Genomic DNA, 22,273 nt, shown 5'->3' with positions numbered 1-22,273 from the left:
ACAGGACTAGCATAGCCAAAATGTCTGGATTGTATAGGAAAGAGTTGATGAAGCAAGGTGGAAGGGGGGAGAAAAGAACCTCTTGGCTGGAGACTTCAGGATAGGGGCAAGGTATGTCAGCCACACTCTTTTAACACTAGGGACTGGGGGATGCTGGCATAATCTGACACCAGGTCCACTTTGATATGATAAATAGGCACCACAGTTAGCCCATTTTTCCTAGGTTTAATACCTAACAATACTTTATTTATCACACTGATATCCCTAGTTTTAAACCTAATATCCATCACTCTCACCTTTCAGGATCTCACTAAGAATAGATGATATGCTGACAGCATCTTTCTTAAGTTCCTTTCGGCTACAGCAGTCTCTCTGATTCCTTTGCAATTTTTTTAGCATCAGTTAGGTATTTTCTAGGACCTACACTATGGAATTTGTCAAATATCCTTCTCAGACAAGCTGTAAGACTGGATCATGGATTACTGGAAGGAAGAGTACAAAATTAAAGTACCATTTTATGACATAGTATAAGGATGCATATGATAATGATTTCTGTCTGTTGCTGTTGATCTTGTCAGGGTAGTATTGTTAGAATTTGCTATTTCTTCCCCCATCCCATGCCATTCCACTTGGAAGGAAACTACAATGCCCTACCCACACCTAGAGAATTGGTCATTGTGTTCTCCTTTCTTGAGGGTATAGTACCTACATAAATGTTAATAATTATTCTGCAAAGAATACTTGTTTCCTCCCCTATTTATTACCTTATCCTGATATTTATGTCAGCATAGATTTGCAGATATCTAACTTGTGGTTTAGGTTATGATCAGGTACTATTTTATTTCTTTTCTTGCCAGCTTGATTCTAACTTTAGTCATTGGGAATTCTTTAAGCTGGCTCCTGGGTTCCTTTTGAGGCCTTGTGCCCCAAGAAAGGGGAACAGGGGATGAGAGATAAGTTTTCAGATCCCCTTCTCTGCCCTGTTAAGTTTCTTCTTCCTGGCTATTACAACAGGGTCCTCCCAGGTTAGACCCCAAAATAAGCAACCAGTAGTCATTTCAATACTAGATACTCTTCCAGCAGGTATCCACTTGGAAAGAAATGGGCAACCCAATTCCTGTGCTAGGGGGACACATTGATACCTTGGACCAATAGAGGAGATAAGAGGATCACCAGGAAGAGGGGGCTTAGACCCCCCAAAAGCCTAGCCCCCTCAGAATCAGTGGGACCCTGCTCTGGACCCCCTTTCTCTACTCCAGAAGTCTGTATCACTTGCTAAAACACTTCACTCTCACTTTGCTCTCTTAAAGATTTTATTTCTTTTAAATTATGTATATGTATGAGTGTCTCTGTGTTGTTATGTACACATGTCAGAGGCTAGAGGCATTGGACCCCCTGTCCTAGAGCTACAGATAGTTTATGAGTCATTCAACATGGGTTCTAAAAAGTAGCAAGAGCTTAACTGATGAGTTATCTGGTCTAGTGTCTTTTAATTTTTTAACTCAAGGAGAAAAAGAACCAATCATCCAGCTTTAGCTGGGACCACTTTGCCATAACCTCAGTGTATGCGTGCATTTAGCACTTCCTCAATTTGTGACATTATAAAATGCTAGGCTTTCATTTTATGCCTTTCCCACTACAGTCCTAAAATTGCCCATTTCTCCAAAAAGCTTTCATGCATTGTTTTTTTTAAAGAATGGTATTGGAAACCAAGATCTGTATGCTTGGTTCATTGCTTTCAGACAGTCTCAGCTGACAGAACAAAGAAATACATTCATGAATATTAATGTGTTTATATAGATATTTCTATAACAGTTCTATACTTAACCATCTGTATCTACATTGAGTTAAATCTGAGCTCATACTGATGTCTCCAGCTTTAACTTACCACATGGATCATTTTAGTCTTCTCCTCTTGCTTATCTATATGTTTCTACACCAGCAGTGAAAAATCTGGTTCCCACCATAGGCTATCTATATAATTAATTGTTCACTTCAATATGTATGTATAGCACCATCATAATTGATAACACACAGTCCTATGGGAAACTGATTTTATCTGCTTTATCACAGTACTTATGAATAGACCTTTGTGGTACTCCTACAGTTTCCACGTCTCCAAGGCTGTGAGGGTCAGGACCCTTTTCTCCTCACTTCTTTCACTGAAGTTATTTCATGTACTTGTGCTCTGAGAGTCTCCTGTCACAGTCTGTATTCCTTGCCAGGATCCGTGGCCACCCAGCTGACATCTGAGAACTGCACACTCTACCCTGAGATCTATTCCTTGTCCCATGGGTTTTGGGAAATATGTATTACCTAACATTACATTATTATGAAGTTATTTTTGTGTCCTAAAACATCCCTTCTGCTTTATCTTTCATCTTCCCACCATCTGAAGCACTAGTAATGATTAATCGTTGTGTCTAAACCTGCCTCTTCTCTAAAATGTAATATTCTCTAAATGGTGTGGTACATAATTTCCTTTGGCTGACTTTTTTTTACTACATTTACATTTTCGTCCGTGTGTTTTCATGAATTGATATTCATTTCTGCTTTAGAACTGAATATATGGGTGTACCAAAGATTATAGATTTACCTATTAAGAAACATCTTGGTTGCTTTCTGGTTTGGGTAGTTATGAACAATACTGTTGTAAGGAGGCCATTTGTTGGTTCCCTGCTGCTCAGCCCTGAAATAATCACACAGAAACTATATTATTTAATTCACTGCTTGACTCGTTAGCTCTAACTTCTTATCTGCTAAATCTTACATCTTTGTTTAACACATTTTTATTAATCTGTGTATCGCCATGTGGCAGTGGCTTACCAGGTAAAGTTCCAGCATCTGTCTCCGGCGGGGCTAAATAGCTTCTCCTCAACTCTGTCTCCTTTCTCCCAGCATTCAGTTTAGTTTTCTCTGCCTAGCTCTCCTCTGCCCTATCAGGCCAAGCCAGTTTCTTTATTCATTAACCAATAAAATCAACATATAAACAGAAGGACCTCCCACACCACAATGCTGTTATAAACATATGCAGACAGACACCACAGTGTGCTCAAGAGGTTCACACAGAAAGATCACCAGTCTGAAGTCAGATTAGGTTACCTTTCAAGATGCTGTCTTCTAAAAAGTATGCAGGAGTTTGTAAGGACATGGCTTTTTCAATCAGCTGTGCAAAAATCTAAAAGAACAATTGATGCATCATTCAAGATTATGTTTAGCTTTGTAAAAAAATGCCAATTTGTTTTCTTTTTTCTTTCTTAACTTCTATGCAATATACAATGTATTGTGATTACATTCATTCTCCCATATTACTCTCTCTTATCCTCAGCTCCCTCCCTCTGAATGCTTTTCCTTCACAAGGTCCCCTCTTGCTTTGTATCTACTGAGTTTAGTTTGGACTGGTTGCATAAGCATGGATAGGAGAATATTTGCTGGAGCATAGGCAAATTATGTTGCCCCCTTCCCTGGAACCATTAACCACCAATAGTTCTTTAGGAAAGGGCAGGAGCCTCAGGGGCAATTTCTTCACTGCTTATGAAATGTTGATGAGCCCAATCCTGTACAGTCTTTGTATAGATATGGACAGATACCATATATTTGTGATTGTAACATTTTCTATCTGGAATGTCAGTTTCCTAGCACTTCTCTCTATCCTCCAGATCTTACATTCTTTCAACCCCTTCTTCTACAGTGTTTCCTGGGTGTTGACAGATATGATGCAAGTGGACTCTTTACAGCTGACCTTCAACAGTCAATTTCTCTCAGTACACTTACCAGATATGTCTATTCACTAATCTTCGCCCACTGCAACAAAAGCATCTTCATGCAAGGTTGAGAGAAGCACTAGTTTATGGGCATGAACAGAATTATTTAGAAGATATTTGAGTACCTGTCCATCAACAAAGCAACAGTGGTAGGCTCCCCACTAGGACCTATGAAACCTCCTCCCAGCCAGAGGTTTTGATTTAGCTTACAGTACCAAGAGTGTATTTCTTCCCATGATGTGGGCCTCAAATCCTACCACAAGCCTGTTGGCTACAAACCCAAACATTGTACCAATGGGCATATCTTGCCTGGCAAGTCAGTGTTGTATCATACAGGTTCCACAGTTGGGTAAGACCACCAATACCTTTTCTCTTCAAGCAGTCTGCACAGCAGTTTCCGGCACTATGAGCACTAGCCAGCAGAAATCTCCTAACTCATTTCCATCTCGGATTCTCTGTGTTCAGTGGACAAAGTGTTATGTTTTGATAATAGGATCCCACCATCTAACCTTGGTGGGCAACCAAGAACAATGTCAATAAAAGTATTTTATTTTGGGAGCTAATAACATATGAATATGTCCTGCACTTGGCCCTGGAATTTGTACATTAACATGTATGCAGAAGCAATGATTAAAACAAAAATATATATCATGAATTTGAAAAAGAGTAGAGAGTTGTATATGAGAGAGTTCAGAGGGAGGAGAGGGAAGGGAGGAATGTTGTAATCAAATTATAATCTCAAAAACTTAAAAGTAACTAATACAAAAACAAATAATAACAAAAACACAGTGACTTCAGGGAGCAACATTATCTACCTATATAAGCTCTTTTTCCAGTAATATTTTTGGTTGGATTGTAAAGTAATATGATTCTGTATGGCCTTTTCATATTTTCTTTGTTTTTCTTAACCCTCTCTCTTATCTCCCCTATTTAAACCTTTTCACTCCTAGTAGTCTGGTGTGTGATATTTTGTTTTTGTTCCTACAAATAAAGCTTGCCTGGCGATCAGAGGGTAGAGCTAGCCACTGGTTAACCACAGAAGCTAGGCAATGGTGGCACATGCCTTTAATCCCAGCATGTGGAGACAAGAAATAATAAGGTAGGATGTAGACAGGCTCTCAGTACTTTTGACCTGAGGAATGAGAGAGCAAGGAATCAACTGTCGGGTTCTCCCGATTCTTTGATCTTCCAGATTTTTACCCCGATCTGACTCCTGGTTTTTATTGATAAGACTAATTAGGATCATATTTGAGTAGTTGTTGGGTCTGACCCAATGGGTTTGTATGTTCCAGAGGAGGAGAGTATGTATTGAAGAAAGGAATAGATAAGAGACAATAGACAGAATTGGGGTGGCATCCAGTGAGTACTGTGATCTGCCTCAAGTTTATTACTCAAAGTTCTAATATATCCCAATCCAAAAAGCAGGGTGGGAAGGCAAAACATACATACATCTCCAATATCAAGTAACCACACTGTAGGTCAAAATATCATTTTGTCTAGGCAAAACACCTTGGAAGCACACCTTAGGTCAAAACATCCTGTTATAAAACCTTGAAGGAGCAAGAGTAGGTCTGAACTCTCTGACCTGTAGTCAAGGTGGAACAGACTCATTACTGTGGGCTCCCACAAGTAGTCCCCTCTTCCACTTTCATATACTATGCACTTTACTGTACATCTTAATGCCCTCTGGCTATTTTCTTGCTTCCTGGCCTCTGTAGACACTCTAAGTTAAGCACAGAAATCTAAAAATTGGAAGCCATTGTCTATACATGAGAAAGAACCTGTAGTATTTATCTACTGGATCTGGGTTATTACATTTGATATAGTTATTTCGAACTTCATTCATTTTCTTACAAATTTCACTTTTCTACACAACTTGATAAAAATCTCATTGTGTTTATATACCATACTTTCATTACCTGTTCATCAATTGATGAATATATAGACTGATTTCATTTCCTACTTATTATAAAGGAAGTACCCATGAGTCATCTACTCTTTCCTGAAGAACTATGGGCAGTTAATGGTTTCATCCTGTATATTTTTTAAAGAGGGAGTCCCCGAATATAGTCACATTGAACACCGATAAACAAGCATGTCTTTTGCAATAAACAGAGTCCTTTGGCTAGATGTCCAGGAATTATGGGATGGCCAAGTCATGTGGAAGCTCAAGTTTCAGCTTTGTGAGAGATGCCACATCAACTTCCATAGTAACCATATCAGTTCACCCTGCCATCAACAGTGAACAAGGGTCTCCATTTCCCCACAACCCCAACAGCCTTTGTAATCCTTTGATCCTTTGGTGACAATCGCTGTGATTGGGTAAGAAGAAATATCAAAGTAGTTTTCATTTGCATTTTCCCAAAGACTAATGATGTGTTTAAACGCCTTGATTTGTTTAGATTCACTATTTTATGTGTATGAGCGTTAGCATGAATATATGTATACATGCTAGCACAGGCTTTGTACCAGAGGAGTTCATAAATGGGTGGTGACTATCCCAGAACTGGAGTTACAAATGGTTGTGAGTCACTTGTAGATGTTCAGAACAAAATCGTAGTCCTGTGCAAGAGCAGCAAACACTCTTAACCACTGAGCCATCTCTCCAGAACAATGTTGAACACTTTTTAAAATATTTAATAGCCATTTATATTTCTTCCTTTGAGACGTCTCTGTTTGGCGTTTTCGAGTTATTTGTATATTTTGAATATTACTTGCTGTCAAATGTATAGCTGGAAAGATTGTCTTCTGTTTTTGAGGCTGCCTCTTCACTTAATTGACAGAAAAACTACTAATCTGTTTTATAAAGTCATTGTATCATTTCAGTAACACAGCTAGCAGTGACTGAGAGTCCCCATATCTCTGCTATTATGAGCCTTGAATGTTGTCATATTTTATTTTTTTATTATTTTTTTCATTAAAGATTTCTGCCTCCTCCCCGCCTCCCATTTCCCTCCCCATCTCCCCACTCCCCTCCCCCTCCCTTTCCAGTCCGAAGAGCAGTCAGGGTACCCTGCCCTGTGGGAAGTCCAAGGTCCTCCCCGCTCCATCCAGGTCTAGGAAGGTGAGCATCCAAACAGGCTAGGCCCCCCAAAGCCAGTACATGCAGTAGAATCAAAACCCAGTGCCATTGTCCTTGGCTTCTCAGCAGCCCATTTTTTAACAGTTCTAATAGGTACATAATCATAAGTCATTTTCATTTGAATTTGTAATTACTAAAGGACAGATGATGTTCCTATGTTTATTTGTTATCTGTTTTTCTTCATGGTGGAGATATCCTTTCAAGTATTTTGCCCATTTCTTAACCTTATGTAGATAGCTGATTGTTACAGCACATTTTTGAAAAGACACCCTTTTTCTACTGTTTCATGTTTGCATGAACCTATTTTATGGGCTGTTTGTTCTGTTCCATTGGTCTATGCTACTTATTCTTTCAGTAAACGCACACTAGTTAAACTATTGTGACTTTATTCTTTGATATTGCATTGGATATTCTGATTTTTTGAATTTTTTATAAACTTTATCATCATTTTACTGATATCTATAAAATAGGTTGCAGGGATTTTGATCAAGATTGCATGTAAAAATGAAGTTGGAGCTAATTTATATATTAACAAGCTTTCCTAGCCATGAACAATGAACATTTTTCCATTTGTTCTGAGCTTTGCTTTCTTTTATCTGATTTTTATAGTTTTCTGCATGTTGATCCTGTTCACATTTTGTTAAAGTTGTAGATATCACTGTTTTTCATTTTCCACTGCTACTGTAAATTATATTGTGTTTCAAATTTCATATTCTCATTTCTCCTTTCTGTTTTTAATATTAATTTTTAGTGTATTCCACATAACTATTAGGCCATTTATGAACAAAGAGTTTCTTTATTTCTAACTATGCCTATTTTATTTCCTTTCTTTTCTTATTAAACTATCTAGGCCTCCGATCACTGACGAGTGGGAGTTGTAAGAGGACAGGTCCTTGTTCTGCTCCTTATCATGTGGAGAAAGCATCCTGTTTCTCAGTAATTAAGTTTGATGTAAGCTCTTATAAGTTTTATAGATACCTGTCAAATTGAAGAAGTGTTCCTTAATTCTTAATTTGTTGAGAGAATGTTTTGATGTAAAGGAATGCTGAATTTATGAAAAATATTTTAATGTATCTATTGACATAATTAATTTCATACATTTTGCATCTCATTTCCTAGTATTTTGTGGGGGATTTTCATTAATGTTCATGAGATGTAACGGTCTGTGGTGTTTGTTCTCTTTTCTTGTAATTATCCGTGGACCTCTGCTATATAAGTTATATGTTCTTTTTATTTTACTTTATAGAAAATACTGCAGGGAATTAACATCTTCTTTAAACATTTGGAAGAATTAACTACTGAAACTAAGCTTAGAACATTATTATTGATCCAGTGTTTATATTATAACCCAAGGGATCAGTAATGATGACCCTTAATCTTCTTTTAATGTCTCATTTTGGAAATCTGTGTCTTCTTTTGGTGTGCCTAACTGCAATTTTACTGCTCTTTCGTGTTTTTTAAAACTCGGCCTTTTGTTATGCTAATTTTGTGCATTATTTTCCTGTTCTCAAGTTCTTGATTTTCTGTACTAATTTTGATATATTTTTTCTTCTTGGTTTAATCTTAAATTGCTCGTTTATCTTGTTTTATAAGTGGAACTGATAATATGCTGATTACTGATTTTAGATCTTCTTTTCTAATATATCCAATATATGCTATAAATTTGCCTTTGAAAACCTCTGCATCAGAGAAATTGTGACAAGTCATATTTTCATTTTTATTTACATCAAAGCATTTTAAAATTTTCTACTGAGACTTCACTGGCTGTGTTATTTATCAATGTGTGCCTTAATCTCTAAATATTTTGACTTTTTTTAGGATCTTCCCATTTACAGATTTCTAGCTTAATTCTACTGTGTACTGAGAACATACTTTGTCAGATTTCTATTTTTAAAACTTGCTAAACTTGGAGGCTCGTAATATGGCCTGTATTGATGAATGATTCTTATATGCTCAAGAATAATATTCTTCCCTTGCTGCATGAAGTACTGTGTAGATGTCAACTATACCCAGTTGATTAATGGTTCCCTTACTGGTGTTTTGCCTGTTTGATCTGTCAGTTGTCAAAAGCAGAAGTCCGTAGCTGTAATAGTAGATTTGTTTGTTTCTCCCTGCACTGCTGTTAGTTGTTTTCTTGTTGATTTTGACATTCTATAAACACATATGCATTTTATATCTTCTTGGAAAACTGATCCCTTTATTGTCAGGTAGAACTCTCTTCATCCCAGATAACTGTCTTTGTTCTAAGTTCCTTTTGATAAAGTTAATATATGGACTTCAAATTTCTTTGGCTAGTGTTAGCATGGTATATGTTTCAACTTTTATCATTTTTGAAGTTGGAAACTCAGGTATTACTGCGATGAGCAATCCAGATGTGGTTTATTATATAACATTAGCCTTTTAAACTACTTTTTACACAATTCAGTACTGTTAAGTCCATTCATGATATTAAGAGGACCCCAGCACCATTTACCTCCAAAATGCTTTCGCGACCTTCCTATAGAAACTCTGTAATCACTAAACTATAGTTCATCAATCCCCTCTTTCCCATTTTATGTTAGTCTCTATTTTGTTTCTGGATTCACTAATTATCTATGACTCTTAGAAATATAATCAAATAGTATTGGTTCTTTGTATCTGGATTACTTCACAGCATAATGAAACCTTTAATGTCTATCTACGTTATGGCATATATCAAAATTTAATTCATTTATAAAGGTGAAAATAATTATCACATGTGTTTATTATAATATACCTATCCACTCACATATTTATGAACAACTGAGTTGTTTGCTAATTTGGGTTATTAAGAATAGTGTTGCAATAAACATGGATTTACAAATACCTTGAGTCTCTGCTTTCAATTATTTTGAATATTCTTGGTAATTAAAAGTAGGCTAATATAGCAATTCTGTTTTTAAAAAAGTCATAAAATTGTATTTCACAGTAGCTCTTTTATTTTATATGCCCACTAGTAATTCGCAAGGGTTCCAATTTCTTCACATCCTTGCCAATGCTTGTTATGTCCTGTTGTTTTTCTTTTTACAAATGAAAAATGAAAAGTCTAATTTAATGAGGAATTGTTAGTAAGTAGCACAATCTCAGCTAATCCACAAAGCACTGAAATACAAAGCAAAAAAACAACATTATGTAAAAAACCTGAGCAATACCACTTCCAATACTAAGATCAATCTGAAAATCATCACTAATGAGAGCATGAAAATTATAGTCATATGAGAGGGTACAATGAGAAAAACAAAGCAATTATGTCTGTGATACACTTGCCAAAACATGTTTTGAGTCTAATAATGATAAATCAGAAAATTCCAACTCTAAGGCATTGTACCTTCAAAGATCTGAGGTCAGGAGATCCACGAAAGACTGAGGAATGCACAGACTAATGGAGCCTATGGCGCAAGCTACTAATGGAGTCTAAGCAATCCATGCATTTACATGGGTTCTTTTTTTCATATGAAGGACATTATAGACAAGTAACCAAACCCGGGAAAGAATCTAAAGGTTCAGTGATAGAAAATGTTAGCATTTGCTTTCTAATCAAAAAGATCGTGTTGCACAGAAAGTTCTGACTTGTAGGACACACACACACTAAAGTAAGCAGGGTTGGTAGCACACTTCAGCAATTTGCTTTAGAAAGTGGAATTTCTTCGTACTACAATGTTGCATTTTTTCCTCTATCTTTAAGACCATTTCCAAAAGTTAGCCAATGATGTATATATAAATAATAACAGTAAATAAACAAGCAGAAAAGGTCAAAATCCTTGGGAAACTGTTTCCTCATGAGCAAACAACAATAAATTATTAATTAAAATTAAAATCTCTAGGCAGATGGTAGTGATAGCTCACCAGTTAACAGCATTTGCTGTTCTTCCAGAGGACCCAGGTTCAGTTCCTAGTTCCACATGGTGGCTAGTAATTGTAACCAGTTCCTGGGAATCCAACACCCTCCATAGCCTCAGAGGATACTGCATGTAGTACAGAGTCATCCATGCTGGCAAAATACACATCATACACATAAGATAAAAATAATAGATTTGGGCTGGAGAGATGGCTCAGCCGTTAAAGGCTAGGCTCACAACCAAAAATAATAGATATTTTTTTAAAGGTGTAGCTCTCAACATTCTAAATTATATGCTTAGAAATACTGTATAGTTAAATACTATTTAGTTATAAAATACATGGCAGAAATAGTGTACCGAATGACTTCTGTCTAAATCTTCTGGTCAATACTGTTACGTGTTCATAATTCTAGCTACCCAGGATGCAGTGCAATTGTGATTTCATGTCCATTCTAATGGGAGGGTAGGGCAGAGGATGAGAGAGGAAGAATAACCAACAGTAAAAATGTTTTAAAGAGCCACATGAAATCCTATTATTGTATAAACTTCCTTAAATATGTGCACATATTTATTTAAATATGAACGCATGTGTGTTCATACACAAGTGTTCAGTTGTAGCTGCCTTGCATGGGAGATTATGCTTCTCCCAGGTCGGCATATCAAAGGCTCAGCAACACGTGTGTGATATCATCTCTTGTCTTGTTGCTAAGAGTTGTCCTGAAGACGGCCTCCCAAGACAGTATAGGATATTGCTGCTGCTCTTGGTTGCCCAGCCACAGCTTGATTGTAGGACCCTGTTGCTGAAGACACCATGTAAATTGGTCACAGGCCATGAAGAAATTAAATTGCTACTGACTAGGAAGCTTCCTTCCTGCTAGCCAGTTTCCACAGTAATGAAAGGTGTTACCTAGACTTCTGGGGATAAGATTAATCCTTTCACCCAGCTGTGAATGTTGAAAATTACAATAATGACCAGTGTGGCAAGATACACCGTGGGCTCAATAGTGGCAAAAAAGCTATGGTAGTGACCAACCACTTTCTGATTAATTTTAAGGCCGGCTCCACAGGAAGAAACGCATGCCTGGTACTGTAAATCTGGGTAAAAACCCCATGGGTGGGAGCTCACAGACACCAGGAGTGAACTTACTACTCCTATTCTGATAAATGAACTCGGTATAGAAGTGCCCTCTAAATCCATAGCTCTCTGCACATAGTTAGCACAGTACTCAGACCTCACGAGTAGATGATGGTAACATAGAAACTCACGACTGGTTAAAGTACAGAGACGAATTCTATGGAGGGCTCAGCCGTAAAGGGACATCTACACCATCCTTTCTCCTCAAGTCTAAGGAAGAATCATGGAAAGGGGAAAGAATCACAGAAAGTTCCTAATAGCCAAAGGTCCGGGAAGACTGGAGTGAAACAGTGTCTTCTGGGGATGGCAGGACGGCTTCCTTCAAGGAATGCCAGCAGGCATGCTTGTCTGCAGGAGATCAAACAGTCTAACACTAACAGGGGAGGAGTTTCTCAGTTCATGTCCCTAAATAAAGAGTTATTGGCAGTTGATGGTTTCTTGGAGAGGGAGACACAGTTTTCTCTAGGGAGTGTGGCCCTTGGTAGACTGACCAAACACCAGTGGATCACTGCACACCCGGGAGTGCGTGGAAAGCACAGATTAGACTCAATGGGTTTTCAAAAAATATGTCACAAAGTTAGGGAGCTAAGTAGGTGAGGGTATACCCAAGAGGAATTTCTTTCCTTTAAATAACTAAATGATGGATATGAAGTAGTGTCTTATTTGATTGTTATTTTGTTTCTTTAAGTGATAACTGAAGCTTAGTATTGCTACATGTGTTTTTATGGCCATTTGGAGAAATGTTCTCTGAAGTTCATTGCTCATTTTCACATAGGATATTACTTTTGTTTTTAAGTTGTAGAATTTTTTTTTAGCAAGTCTGGCTATTGATTCCTATCAGATATAGGATTTGTGAGTATTATCTCTCAATATATCCTTTCATTTTCTTCTTGGTATTATTTGGCATACTAATAGATTTTAATTTACGAAGGGGAAAGAAGCACACGACTGTAATTCCAGTACTGAAGAGTGGGAAGCAAGAGGATTGCAAGTTTCAAGCCAGCCTGGACGACAAAGGAGTCTCAAAATAAGGGTTTGAATTGGAGAAAGTCTTATCTGTTTGCTGTTTGGTTGCTAGTCATTTGGTGTCATTTGTAGGACAAATACTGCTTGATGAAGAGATGTTCTTAGGTTTTGTCTGAGTTTCACAGTTTTAGATGTTATGTTAGTTCTCCGATACATTTTGAGCTTATTTTTTTTTTGTTTTGGTTTTAGAGACAGGGTTTCTCTGTGTAGCCCTGGCTGTTCTGGAACTTATTCTGTAGCCCAGGCTAGCCTTGAAGTCACAGAGATCTGCCTACTTCTGCTTCCCAAGTGCTTGGATTAAAGGCATGCACCACCCGGCACATTTTGAGCTCCTTTTTTGTTTAATATCAAGTAGGGGGTTCTTTTTAACTGGAGACTTTGAAACTGGTAAACTGTAAACTTTCGAGTGTGGAAATCTAGTTTTTCCTATGGCAGTTTTTGAAAAGACTGCCCTTTGCCAATTTAATATACATATTCCTGTGTATTTCAGTGTATTTAGAGCACACAGTAGTAGCCAATAAATATTTGCTGAATTACTGAATGATACATTAGCATACCTAAAAGTGCCTGGTATATAACACAGATGAGATAAATACTAGCATCCTTTCCAAGACCCTGCTTTTGTTTGCTTAACATGATAAACCACATATGAAAAACTCACAGCTAATGTATTCAGTGCTGAAAGACGGCAATTTTCATTTTACTCAAAAATAAAACGTTGTTCACATATGCAAGAGTTTATTTCTGGGCTTTCTATTCTATCCCATTGGTCTATATGTCTGTTCTTATGTTAATAGCAAACTATTTGGATTACTATAGATTTGGAGTTTCCAGATCGAGAAGTCTTAGTCCTGCAACCCTTCATTTTTTTTCCTCAGGAGTGTTTTGGATCGTTGGGGTCCCTTAAGATTTCATGTGAATTGTAAAATGAGTTTTCTATTTCTATAAAACAAGTAACAAGACAAAGAGAATTTTTTGACAGGGAATGCATTGATTCTATAAAAAGCTTTGCATATTATTGTCATTTTAATATTGAGTCTTTTGATCACAAGTTGCCCTTCAATTTATTGATGCTCATTTTCATTTCTTTCAGCGGTGTTTCATAATTTTCAGCATACAAGTCCTTTGCTTCCATGGTTATATTTATTCCTTTTGATGCTACTGTAAATAGAACTATTTCTTAATTTCTTTTCTGGACTGTTTATTACCGTGATTGTTCATTGCTACAAAACACAACTCATTTCTACATGTTGTTTTTCCATTTTGCAGTTTGGCTGAATTTATTTATTAGCATTATCAGTTGTTTCTGAAATTTCTAGTATATTCTACACATAAGACTGTGTCATCTGTGAACAGAGATAATTTTGCTCCTTCCTTTCCATTTGGATGCCTTTTACTCCTATTTCTTGCCAAATGATCTGGCTAGAACTTGCAATATTATGATAATTAGAAATGGTGAAAACAAGCATCATTGTCTTGTTTCTGGTTTTTGAAGAAAAATCAGTCTTTCGCTTAAATATGATGTTAACTGCAAGTTTTTCATACATGGCATTTATCATCTTAAAGAAGGGGAGATGGGGCTGATAAATGAAAGCAATATTTATTGCACTTATTTTATATTCCAGATAATAGTCTGTAATCATTCAAAAATGCTTATTGAGTGCTTGCTATAAACTAGGTACTGTAATACAATGGGAAATGAATCATTTTTGACCTTCCTATCCTGGCGACTACAGTTCAGTGAGTGAAACAGACATATATACCTGTGAGTGAATAAAAAAGGGGGGCTCTTTTTCTTAGGAACCCCTCAAGAAACAAGGGAAAATTAGTAGAGTGCATTTTTTAAAAATCATTGTTAGAAAGACTGCTCGGAGAGAGGTTTTGGGTTTTTTTTTTTTTTGACCGAGGCTTAAAAGAAGACAAGAGATATGATTATATTTGAGGGAAGAAGATTCCAAACAGGAAACAACAAAGTTCTTAAGGTGAGAATTGACAAGTTTTGTGAACACAAAGGAGGCCAACTAGGCCAGAAGGAAGTAAGTGATAAGGGCTTGAATGGTGTGAGGTGTGAAGATTAAGAACACAAAGGGCATTCGGAGAGCACAGTAATGAATTTAGATTTAATTTCCTGAGGGATGGAGAGTCATCGTGGGGCATGAAATAAAAGAGATCCGAGTTCTATGTACAAAAAGCAACTGTGGCTGTGGGCTGGAATCGGGTAACTAAGGTGGTATCTAAGCACGAGGAACTGGGGGAGATAATGAAAATGTTCTGTGTCTTGATGACAGCGATGTTTTCTAAAGTCTCAATGTCTGTCAAAACTCATCAACGTGTACTGTCAAATCATACCACCGAATATCAAGTGCTACTATTGAATTGATTTGCTTCTGCACAGAAATTGTGTGTCACTTTGTGTGTTACTTTCTAGCTGTTGCGCAGGGAGTGGGTGGTAGGGGGCAAGAGTAACAGAGATGTTTATCAGAGAGCTCTTGTGGTTACTTTAACCATAGGCATTGATATCATATTTACTCGTTACAGGCAACTTCACAGAGCACAGTCTTCACTGTCGAGTTGGAGAAAAAGACTCAGAGAAGTCAAGTAACTCAGGATCACCCAACTAGGAAGTGGCTGAGGTAGAGCTAGAAAACAGGCCTATGACACCAACACCAACACCAACACACACACACACACACACACACACACACACACACACACACACACAAACCCTTTATACTCTACTGTGCCCTCAGATCCAAAGAATTGGAGTCCAAAGATTAAAAAAATTTACCTTTGACCCAGTAGTATGGATTCTGACTACCACTCAGTTGGTGTATGTGTCCTATGCCCCTAGTTCTTGAATAAAATACTCTATGTGACTTCTGATCCCAAGCCCTTGCCTATTTTCAAGGAGCTCAGCTCTCCAGAGTGCCCAGGAAGACAGAAAACCAGTGTTCCAGATCCCTTGCATGTAACTCAAACGGATCTAATTTCTTGTGATCTTCCAGGAATTTATGTACCATGGTAGAGAAGCCAGAAAAGGCCAAAATTTATAGTTTGCCATAATCTCATCTTTAGAAACCCCATGACTTAACCTAGTATGGCCAAATATAAAATACTGTGGCCTGTTTTCCTCCTTTTCTCCCTAAAGTAAAATCTGAGAAGCAAGAGTTTGAGTCCTACATTCCAGCCCCTCTTGACTGCCGGTGCCAGAAGTCTAGCTAATAAGTGCTGGAGGACATGCGGGAACGTTCCGGAGTACAAGTGGCAGCTGTACGCATGTCTTTCCAGCAATTTCAGCAAAGTTATCAGTTATTAATCTAGAATGTCTAACAATAGCCCGGCCAACGAAATTCCTCGTTGATACGCTGAAGAAATTATCTAACCAGTCTGGTTAGTTAGGTCATTTACTATGCTGTGAATGTGGCAGGTGGGATGATTTCCCCATCTGGATCTCATGAACTAATTTAGGAGGAATGACTCCCTAAAGAGATGCTGCATCAGAAATAAAAAGCATATGGCCATTCAGGGCTGAATTCCTCCTTTCTACAGATGTCTTAGATGCCCCCTCCCACCAGAAATGATCTCATACTTAGAACTTGGAGAAAAATCAAGTGGAGCACCACCCATAGGACACTGAATGAGGTGACCAAGTAGCATAGAATACAGGCTAAATAAAATGGTGGAGTTACAAGTTGCGTAAATCACTCCAAGGCACCATAACCAGAATGTGACCAGTGAGGAAATGAAAACATCAAGGCCAGAAAAATGAAAATAAAGCTAAAAGGAGATCAGGGGTGAGGTCTAAAATCAAGAGGATAGAAAAGGATCAGGAAGTATGATGTAACGGCGGGAATGGTGGCTAGCTCCCATAATTACAACATTCACAAAGTTGAGATAGGAGGACCATTGAGAGTTCAAGGTCACCTAAGAATACCTGAGCTTGAACAAGAGAATGAGACTCAGTCTCAGTCTCAAAAACAATAAAGTAATGGAATGGGAAAAATGATTCAAAATCAAATGAAGAGGTACTCTTGAAGCCTGAGATAGGAGGGTCACAAGTTCTAGGCCACCCTTGGCCAAAAAGATTGTCTTATAATGGTTCAAAACTAAGTATAAGGTCTGCTTTTGTGTGGTACCTGTTTTAGGACATAAACGAAGATATGACAATTTAAATGTATTGGGTAGTGGAATATATTTTCAAAATCACCTGAATCTCAAAATAGAAGATGGTTCTTTTTGTACCAAGAACACTTCAGTTTCTGATATCATAATAAGATCCTTATTAAACTTCCAGAACATGATCCATGTTTTTAATAAATGCTTACTATCTTGGTATCTAAATAGATTTTTAAACAGATTTCTAAACAGATACTTGAGAAAACACTATGTATAGTAACTTGATGTCGAATTATATATTCCATATTAACCCAAAACTTAGCCCAGGACTAACTCATGTAAGAAGAATCCTTGGCCAAAGCACAATATTCAAAGTCTAACATGAAAAGGTGCAGACCAATCACGGTCAAATACTGATATCAGTGTGAGAAAAATAAAGCGCTTAGAATACTTAAGTCTAGCAATTTGGTGATACGGGTTATAGAGGCGCGGAGGAACCAAACAAGGAACGACAACATAGTACGGAGATGGGGTCTGCAGCAAGCCTGAGTGGCTGCTGACTCTAGAAAAGTACACAGGAAGAGGTAAAGGCAAGGCAGCGTGATAGAACCTGCGGTCATGCTGATGGCCGCCAGGAAGCTGAAATTCTGAAGGATGATGCTGCCACTGCCAGAAATTCTCCCCCAAAGGTGGGGGTACCTCATTTTTCTACTTCTTTTCTCATCAGTATTTCTGCCAAAGCCCAGTTGTCAAGGGTACCTGATCGTATAATTTATGGGCAAAGAGCAGGATATGAGGCTGGGGCACCTGGGCAACGTCCATAGAACGTTTCTTATCAATAGAATGTTCACCCTCAGCAAGTCTGGACTTCCTCTTCATTGACCAGGTCATGAGTTTCTTCCTCTTTTGATTCAGATTAACATACATTGAGACCCACAAAATTTCCTCAGCCTCTTCTTCAAACCTTCCATCTGTCTTCTGCCAAAGTTATAGTCCAGATGCTCCCTTAGCACGCCGCACATACATCAGTGATGTAATTACTTTTCCCTGTGTTTTTTCTTAAGGGCAGATTTATTTTTGCTTATTTGTGTGTGCGTGCGTGCGTGCGTGCGTGTGTGCGTGTGTGTGTGTGTGTGTTGGATCCCCTGGAGCTGGAGATACAGGTGTCAGTAAAGCCATCTGAAGTGGGTCCTGAAAACTGAATTCAGATCCTCAGAAAAAAACAGTAAATCACTGACTCATCAAGTCCAGTCCCAGTTTCTTCGGAAGCTATTAAAATCTTGCATATGGGGCTCATATGATTTTGAATATCACCCCACCCCTTCCTCATGGCCACTGTCTACCAATACCCTCTTCCCATTCATATTCTATCCCAGTCCCCTTGATTAAAGACTTTGGAATCCATCTCATGCCATATTTCCAAACATAAAAGAAAGCCCTAAATCAACTGACTTCAACAATAGATAATTGCATTTCTCGCCCACAACAAGCGCTCTAGAGATGAAAAAGGAAGACCAGGCTGCTTAATAAAGTGACTCTGTAGTATCATGTAGGTATGGCCGCCTGTTTTCTCTGGCATGATAGCCATGATGTCATTATCTACGTGTTCTCTTACGTTGACTGCTCTTTCAATTGTAACAGCCCCGTTTAAACCATAACTGCAAACCCTCTTCCATGCTTGCAAAGGGTAAAAGAAGTCAAAGTTATAGTGAGAAACTTGTTTGTTGGGCATGATAGAAAATGAAGGAATATTATAGTTACATTATTTATATAAAACAATCTAGCCAAGAAATTTGGAAAGATCTTCTAAAATATGTGGGGTGTCCTGGATAGGTCCTTACGATGGGTAACTATATCATTTGGAATGCGTCTGGAGTGCATTTGCTCATATTTGTCTTTTGTTCTGTGCATCCATCTATGGTTGACCAGCTCCCTTTCCATTTGATGTATTATTTTCTTAGACACACCAATAAGCTTCCATCAGGTTACAGTCAAGTTCTTGCTGCCAAGGGAGCCGTTCTGCCTTATTAAGGTGCCATTGCAGATTTTTGTTAATATTCGTCTTACATTAATTCAACAGTTCCCCAGGACCCAGCAATTCCACTATTGGGAATCTACCCAAGAGATGCCCAATCATACAACAAAAGCATATGCTCATCTATGTTCATAGCAGCATTATTTGTAATAGCCAGATCCTGGAAACAACCTAGATGCCCTTCAGTGGAAGAATGGATGAAGAAACTGTGGAATATATACATGCTAGAATACTACTCAGCGGTAAAAAACAATGACATCTTGAATTTTGCAGGCAAATGGATGGAAATAGAAAACACTATTCTGAGTGAGGTAACCCAGACCCATAAAGATGAACATGGGATGTACTCACTCATATTCGGTTTCTAGCCATAATTAAAGGACATCGAGCCTATAAATTTGGGATCCTTGAGAAGATAATAAGAAGGTGAACTCCCAAAAAAAGATATAGTAATCCTCCTGGATATTGGAAGTAGACACGATCGCCAGGCAAAATTGGGAACTTGAGGATTGGGCAAGACTGGGCCAAGGGAAGATGGGGAGAGAAAAGTGTGAAGGGGAGAGCGGGGGGAGCTCGGAGGAATGGGGTGCTTGGGATATAGGAAGGGTGGATATGAGAGCAGGGAAGCATATATCTTAATTTAAGGAGCTACCTGAGGGTTGTCAAGAGACTTGACCCTAGAGGGGTTCCCAGGTTTCCAGGGAGACGCCCCCAGTTAGTTCCTTGGGCAGCTGAGGAGAGGGAGCCTGAAAAGGCCAGTTCCTATAGCCATACTGATGAATTTCTTGCATATCACCATAGAACCTCCACCTGACGATAGATGAAGAAAATGACAGAGCCCCACATTGGAGCACCAGACTGAGCTCTCAAGGTCCTGATGAGGAGCAGAAGGAGAGAGAACATGAGAAAGAAAGTCAGGACCGGGAGGGAACCTCCAGCTGGCGACAGATGGGGAAGGTGACTGAGCCCCACATTGGAGCACTGGACTGAGCTCCCAAGGTCCCGATGAGGAGCAGAAGGAGCGAGAACATGAGGGAGAAAGTCAGGAATGAGAGGGGTGCGTTCACGCATGGAAACGGTGGGACAGAACTAATGGGAGATCACCAACTCCAGTTGGAATGGGACTGATGGATCATGCGACCAAACCCGTCTCTCTGAGTGTGGCCAACAGCGGGGGCTGACTGAGAAGCAAAGGACAATGGCTCTGGGCTCTGATTGTTCTTCATGGACGGGCTCTGTGGGAGCCTTCTCAGCTTGGTCGATCACCTTCCTGGACCTGGGGGGAGTTGGGAGGACCTTGGTCTTAGCATAGAGTGGGGAACCCTGATGGCTCCTTGGCCTTGAGAGGGAGGGAGGGGAGGTATGGGTGGAGGGGAGGGGAGGGAAGGGGGAGAAGGAGGGGAGGGAAGGGGGAGGAGGAGGGAAGGGAGGGGGGAGGAGGAGGGAAGGAGATGGAAATTTTTAAATATAAAAAAAATAAACCATGAGGAAAAAAAAAAAACAGTTCAGTTCTCAAGAGCAATCTTAGTTCTTTTTTTTTTTTTTTTAATTTCTAAGCTCCATACATACACTTTGCTTAAGTGGAAGATAGTGGGACATGATTTGATTCTAGAATAGCCTTCCACTGACACTTTCAATTGCTGAGCCACAGTTGTGTTGATTTGATGCGAGGATTAGAAAGGTACTTACTTTGCAAGGTTGTTGTGACGATGAGATGAGAAAAGAATTTGAAAGCATCTCCTGCGGTACTGGCGCACCGAAGGGACTCAATAAATGTTATCTATTGTCATTATGATCACAGATTTTCCTCAATTATCATTTTTGTTTTACTATTAGAGAGAAGGCAGAATACAAAAGCCCCAACACATTGGTAAAAGATAAATGCTACCTATTATCCTTATTATCAAAGTATATCTTCTCCAATTGCCTTTTTTTTTTATTTTAAGTCCTAAATAAAGAAGAGCACCAAAGCCTCTAGACAAGATGAAGCACAGTAGAGAAAATGCAGGCAATCCAGTATGGCGTGAGGATGGATGACTGAAGGGAAAAGCAAGTGCTCAACCCAACTAACGATAAGGCTTAAGAGACATATGGCATAGAACTGTTTTGTCTTATTTTTGAGACAGGATCTCATGATGTAGCCCTGACTGTCCCAGAACTCACTATATAGACCAGGCTGGCTTCAAACTCACAGAGATTTACCTGCCTCTATCTCGAGAGCTGAGATTAAAAACATGAGTCACCATGTCCAACCATGCCTTAGAATTTTTTTTTTTTTGGTTTTTTGAGACAGGGTTTCTCTGAAGCTTTAGAGCCTGTCCTGGAGCTAGCTCTTGTAGACCAGGCTGGTCTCGAACTCACAGAGATCCTCCTGCCTCTGCCTCCCGAGTGCTGGGATTAAAGGCGTGCGCCACCACCGCCTGGCATGCCTTAGAATTTTGACATTGTGCTGTTGTTAAAACTTGACCATCAAATATGTCCGACAGGATCATTGTCGAAGGCTTGGTTCCTAATTTACGTTATTTAAGAAGTTGTAAACACTTTCAGTGGTGAGTGCAAGTGGAGAGAGGGAATCACTGTGGGTGGGGTCTTGTGTAGCCAGTATCTTGTCTCAGGCTGGCACTCTTTCTCTGCTTCCTGTGTACTATCAGGTGAGTGGAACCTGCCCCATGTGCTCACCACCACAACAGATCTGGAACTGGAGGCAAACAGTGTAAATTAAAACCTTCCAACCGTGATCTCATGTGTCAGGTATTGAATATGGTACCAGAATATCTGATGCATACATTCATACATGTTGGGAAGGAAAGACACTGGCAATTAGGAAGGGAGATAGGTTTTTATCTTTAGAAACAATCTGCTCCAGTGGTGGTTATAAGCATGGCTTAGAAGAGCAATTAGAGACAAAGAAGCCCAGAAGGAGTTTATTCCAATAGCACAACTCAAATGATGAGGCTGGTATTGAAAATAGGAGAAAAGGGCGAGATCTGGTCCCAGGAAGGACGACATAGCTGGTATCAGCCTAAGGTTTCCACAGGAAATAATTATAAACCCTAGACAAAATAGTTTAAAGTACTATTTGAAATAAATTATTTGAATGCTTTGGAGACTGAAGGAAAACAGACAGAAGAGACTGTAGCCCGTTGAAAGCCACAAATATGTATCATTTGGCCTGTGTCTAACACAGGTCCTTGTATCTGTATACACAGTTCTTGGATCACAGAATGGCTTCACCTTAATGAGAAATTCACATTTCTT

Source organism: Arvicola amphibius, chromosome X (genome assembly GCF_903992535.2).
Source record: "Arvicola amphibius chromosome X, mArvAmp1.2, whole genome shotgun sequence".
NCBI lineage: Eukaryota > Metazoa > Chordata > Mammalia > Rodentia > Cricetidae > Arvicola > Arvicola amphibius.
Note: the sequence above shows the minus strand (reverse complement) of the source record.